This window comes from Ursus americanus, chromosome 24, assembly GCF_024610735.1.
Source record: "Ursus americanus isolate L20-20 chromosome 24, mUrsAme1.1.p, whole genome shotgun sequence".
NCBI lineage: Eukaryota > Metazoa > Chordata > Mammalia > Carnivora > Ursidae > Ursus > Ursus americanus.
The window spans coordinates 19966896-19973387 of record NC_142150.1 but is presented as its reverse complement, the minus strand read 5'-3'; positions in this window follow the sequence as shown (position 1 = coordinate 19973387).

Here is a 6492-nt window from a genome sequence, read left to right as displayed (position 1 = left end):
CTGGGTAGCACAGTCATTAGGTGGCTGTCTTCCGCTCAGGGCGTGATCCCAGCGTTCTGGGATCGAGTCCCACATCGGGCTCTTCTGCTGGGAGCCTGCTTCTTCCTCTCCCACTCCCCCTGCTTGTGTTCCCTCTCTCGCTGGCTGTCTCTCTGTCACATAAATAAATAAAATCTTTAAAAAAAAAAAATTTGCATGTAACTTTTAACTCCCCGAACTCCTAACTACTAATAGCCTACTGTTGACCAGAAGCCTTACTGAGAACATACTCGATGAATACACATGTTGTATGTTATACATATTACGTAGTGTATTCTTACAAGAAAGTAAGCCAGAAAAAAGAAGATGTTAAGAAAATCACAGGGGCGCCTGGCTGGCTCAGTTGAGAGCATATGACTCTTGATTTCAAGGTCATGAGTTTGAGCCCCACGTTGGGGATAGAGATTACTTCTTTAAAAATAATTAATTTGAAGAACAAGAAAATCACAAGAAAGAGCTATACATTAACAGTACTATATTTATTGAGAAAAATCCACATATAAGTGGAACTGTGCAGGTCAAACCCATGTTGTTCAAGACGAACTTGTATTTGTAAAATGAAAGAATGAATTTTCCGTGTTAGCAGTATAAAACTCCATAAATGCATGCTGCAGTCACAATGGCGTAATTTCACCCAGACATGAAATCTAAGACCTCTCTCTCTCTTCGGTCTTTCCCCAACCCCCAAACCCCAAAATTACTCCTGCCAAAGGAAGCCAGTTCTCCTTGCACTTACCTTGTGTTCATCACTGCCCTCGTGCCCCACCGTACCACATCTACGGGTCAGTAGAGAGAAGGGTCCTTCCACAGCTTTAGCGACCATGCGATGCTGGTACTTCTCCAAAGCAAAACCTTGCAATTTGTCACAGAGCCTGGAGCATCAACGCGCACTCTCCTTCCTCAAGTTAGGGGTTCATTATTGTTTTTTTCCTCCAGACCCTAGGTATCCTTTCCCACCACTGGAGGTTTGGGAGGGTGTGAGGAGGACGTAGTCAGCCAGAAAGAGCTCCCTAACTACAAGTCTGAGGCAGGAGAGGTCGGGAGGGGGCTTCTGCCTTTTAGTCCCTCCCAAAAGTCCTGGCCTCCTTATGCAAATAATTTACCTCCTGCTAGAGATCAGTTTTGTATACCTGGGCCTCAGGGAGGGGCAGCTGGAATGGAAAACACGTTCAGGAGTGTCTCCTACATACATTTGCATAGCTGAGAGGCCCACTCAAGTAATTCCTTGCAGCCCAAAGATCCATTTCTCTTCCTTGAAAAAAGGTAACTGTTCCACTAAATTCAAACAGATGGGGGCATCGGGGTGGCTCAGTCGGTTAAGCATCTGACTTCCGCTCAGGTCCTGATCTCAGAGTCCTGGGATGGAGTCCTGAGTTGAGTTCCCTGCCGAGCCGGGAGTCCGCTTGTCCTTCTTTCTCCCTTTTCCCCTTCTCCGACCCCGCTCGTGATCTTTCTCTCTCTTTTTCTCTCTCTCTAATAAATAAATAAAATATTTTTAAAAAATAAAAATAGGGAGGGGCGCCTGGGTGGCTCAGTCGTTAAGCATCTGCCTTTGGCTCAGGGCGTGATCCCGGTGTTCTGGGATCGAGCCCGTATCAGGCTTCTCCTCTGGGGCCTGCTTCTTCCTCTCCCACTCCCCTGCTGTGTTCCCTCTCTCTCTGGCTGTCTCTCTCCGTCAAATAAATAAATAAAATCTTTAAAATAAATAAATAAATAAATAAGTAAATAAATAAATAAATAATAAAAATAGGGGCACCCAGATGGCTCAGTCCGTTAAGCTTCTGACTCTTGATTTCGTCTCAGGTCATGACCTCACAGTCCTGGGATCAAGCCCCAAGTTGGGCTGTGCACTCTTCAAGGGGTCTGCTTGAGGATTCTCTCTCTCTCTCTCTCTGCCCCTCCTCTTGCTCACGCACTTTCTATTTCTCGCTCTCTCTCTCAAATAAATAAATAAATCCTAAAAAAACACACAGTTTTTAAAATAAATAAATAATAATTCAAACAGATAAAAATAATCTTTTCTTAAACTGGAAGTTCACAAATCTTATCTGAATCTGAGTTCAGTATTACAGTCAGCAGAAAGCAAAAATCTCATGTAGTAAAATTTATCCTTGAAAATTATCCAAATTGCTCATAAAGTACAGTGTACATTGTTTTATGTATATAACCTTGTGCAAATAATATGTCCTTCTAAATGGTCTCTTCCTGGTAATTAGTCATAAAGTCAATTTTTCACCTGTTCTGCCTCTGAGAGCACTTCAGAAATTTTATGAAGATGATAACTTGTTCACTTTACCAGTTTCATCCTCTTCTTAAGATGGAATCTACCAATTACTCCCTTTGTTTAAGTTTTTCTAAAGCTTTCAGTTAAATCCTTAATTTCTTCCTCCAAGATGGTAAAAACACTGACACACCCACTCACATGCAACCTAAACGATAGCTCCATGGTTGGAGAATCCTTATAATCCTTGGCACATTATTTCCATAGGTTTTGCCAAAATGTAAGGCTCTCTTTCAGGTCTGATTGAATTCATTGCCCACAGGCACCAGCTCATGGAGTGAAAAGGCCTGTCAGCACCCACACTGTTTACCTTGTTCTCTCTCTCCAGATCTTCTGAATTTCATCCCTGGAAGTTAGATGTACTTTAATGCAATATAATGGACTAGCATAGGTTTTATATTAGAAAAAAAAGTTTGGGGCGCCTGGGTGGCTCAGTCGTTAAGCGTCTGCCTTTGGCTCAGGGCGTGATCCCAGAGTCCTGGGATCGAGCCCCACATCGGGCTCCTCCGCTGGGAGCCTGCTTCTTCCTCTCCCACTCTCCCTGCTTGTGTTCCCTCTCTCGCTCTCTGTCTCTCTCTCTGTCAAATAAATAAATAAAATCTTTAAAATAAAAAAAAGGAAAAAAAATGTTTAAACCAAGGAACTGCAAAACGGATGAATAAATCCTACACCTTATTTTCTTCTTTTTTTTCTTAACTTTTTTTAATTGAAGTGTAGTTGATACACAATATTAGTTTCAGGTGTACCACATAATGATTCAACATTTACATACATCGCTAAGTGATAAATCTAGCTACCATCTGCCACCATATAAAGTTCTTACACCATTATTAACTATATTCCTTATGCTGCACATTATATCCCGGTGTCTCAGTCCATCTCAGTACATCTCGTTTTGATCTTTACAGGTCTCTGCTCACAAACCTTCAGACTGTTTCAGTTACTAAAAATGTTCATATTTTTTAGTTTGGCTATTGAGGCACATTATAGTTGGATCCATAAAACCTTTTTTGCTGTGTTCCTATAGGCCCTATGACCCCACCAAAGTGTGCTTTTCTCTCTTGCCAATGGTACCTTTTATTTCTCCACGCTTGTGACATTTCTGTCATCAATAGTGCCTTCTCTCATTGAGATCCCACCTGTCCTTCAAAGTAAGACAAATGCTCCCTCCTCCAAAAAGCTTTGAGTGAACATACCATTCCTAAGTGATATTCATGCATCCCACAAATACTTTTTAGGTCCCACCATATGCCACACACTGTTCTGAATGTTTTTATTTAATAACTCAAGGATAACTGTTACTATTCTCATTTCACAGGTGAAGGAACTGAAGCACAGAGATTAAGAAACTTGTCCAAGTTTGCACAGTAAATAACAGAGCTGGATTTGTGCCCAAGCTGTGTGACCTTAAGCGTCTGCCCCAAATCAAAAATTTTCATGAAATGCATTCTTGAAAATGTTTTTATAAAACATGTAGTCATAGAGGAGATTATATTCCCCCTTGGGAAGAGTTTAAATTAAAGCATGTGTTCATATGGCTCCCTGGTTCAGTCAGTAGAGCATGCGACTCTTGATCGTGGGGTCTTGAGTTCAAGCCCAATAATATTCATGGAGCCTACTTAAAAAAAAAATTAAAAATTAAAAAAAAAGATCGTATTCCTGACAGGTCTCAGCATCAAATCATGGATATAGCAAACATTAAGCTCTAAAAGGAAAGTAGAATTTTATAATCCTCTAAAATGGTACATGGAGGAGAGTCATCCAAGCTTGTCAGGTCCCACCTTCTCCTTTTACAGATGAAGGAACCAAGATTCTGATAAGTGAGAATAGAGACTCCAGCGGCTTTCATTCCTTATCCAAGACCATACACACCCTGTCTTCTTGCCTCAGTCATTCCATCTGATTCATCAAAATGACTGTCCCAAAATAGGAACTCCCTGATCTGTTCCCAAATTCCTTCCTTCCTCCCTTTATACCTGAACTAGGAAAACAGCCAGTCCCTCCATATGCAGTATCGACTACCTGACTCCCGGTAGTAAATTGCCCTCCCTATTTTCTGAGATCCTGTGCCATAGTGGAATATATGAGGACGTATGCAAGGATCATCCAGAAGAAACTGTGCTCACCTGACAAAAGTGAGGTGTTCAGTCATGCAGAGCCATGTAACAACTATGACAAGTGACAACCACAACAAAAACTCTGCCTGCTAACACAGAGTCCTCTGGGTTAGTGAAATTTCAGGCATTTAAGGAGAAATCCTCTAGGTGAGGGTCTGTTCTCATATCACATCACAACCTACTCTGTATCCGTGTCAATCCAGGGGTTCTGGGTGACAGAAAATAGGGAGCTGCTCCCAGCTTGCTAGTGTGGGGGAGGCGGGGGAATGACCTGAGAATACCCATGCCTTTAAGACTTTCAGAACAGACAACAAAGGCAGTCTGGGTAAGGTTGTGATGTTTGGATCGGTACTCTCCTTTTTCTTCTTTGGTGCTTTTTTCCTATCTACTTGTGATGCCCCTCATATTCCATTCCCCCTACATACCTGGTTTTCTCCCTCTGTTGATCAAAGCCACTCCCTTCAGACTGCTTCAAATGATGCTCTGGCAGCCAAAAGTGTCCCCCTGTGACACTCTGGTTCCCACCTAGTACCCAGATATTCTTAACATCAAAATTGCTTCTGTTTTTGCTCATTCCCCAAGTAAATTCAAGTTTAATCTTAGGAAAAGTACAGTGGTCCCCCATCCTCCATGATCTTGCTTTCCCTGGTTTCTGTTACCCACAGTGAACTGCAATGCAGAAGCACACAATCTTCCTTCTGAGGTACCTTCAGGTCAGTGATGGCCTGATGCTACATCATCCTTATGTCACGCTTACGTCCCTCACCTCACCTCATTCATCAGGTAAGCCTTTTATCATCTCACATCATCACAGGAAAAGAAGGTGAGTACAGTACAATAAAATATTTTAAGAGAGAGACCACCTTCACATAACTTTTATTATAGTGTATGGTTATAATTATTTTATTTTATTACCAGTTATTGTCATTAATCTTTTTATGTGCTTAATTTATAAATTAAACTTTACCATAACTGTATGTGTGTATAGGAAAAAACATAATGTATATAAGGTTCAGTACTATCTGCGAATTCAGGCATCCACTGGGGCCTTGGAATGTATCCCCTGTGGATAAGGGAGGACTACTCTATTCTGTTTAAAACATGCTTTTTAATTTTATGTTTAAAAATAGCCAAAGCAGCCAATAACTCAAAGACAATGTTGGAATTGGAAAAGGCACTTTCCATGAGGCTTTGCTTCCATCTGTCAGAAAATTGTCCTAATATATCAATTTTGTTAAGGCAACACACTTTCCTGCCATATGTCTGAAAAGTGTCTTAATAAAAACACAGATCTGAGATGTCTGCAGTGTGAATCATACCCTCCCATCCCCCTACGCCTCACAGCAGCCCTGCTGATACAGCCTTCCTTTTTGGTCCTTTGACTCACCTAGAAAGTGGTCGAAGGAAACTGGACAAGGAGGAATCAGGAGACTCTTGAGTCGATGTGTGACTTTGAGCACATTTCGCACCTTCCTCAATCTTTTTCTTTATCTTCGTAGTCCATGAACACCTACCTTGCAAAGAAGCTAAGGATTAAATGAGATCACTTATGCTAACCTGATGTATAGTAGGCTCAATGTAAAGCTTAGGTGAATCAAAATGTTTAAGAATATCTAATTAGTAAAATTTCAGGCTAATTGGAGAAGATATTCAGGGTCACATTGTCCCCTTTGAAGAACATGTCCCTTCTGAGATCAGCCCCATGTCCCTTCTGAGATCAGCCCCATGTCCCTTCTGAGATCAGCCCCAGAAGTTAGAGAAGGGGAAGGTCGGAGCTACAAAAAGAAACATTTGGTTTTCCTCATGATTTCCCTTCTCTGCTTTTCTTCCGCCTCTTCTCTTCTCCTGAAAGAAGGAATCAGTCACTCACAAGCTTAAACCTCTCTTCCTACCTCTACTACATTCAGCTGTATGTCTAGACCACCCTTTCTAGTTTTTGTCCCACTTTGAAAGGGACAATGTTCCTTGAGAGAAGAGAATTCATCGTGTTGCCCTCAATACCAAAGTCTATCCTGTGGCTGTGCCCCAACCAGAAATTTTGGAGTCCCAACTGTC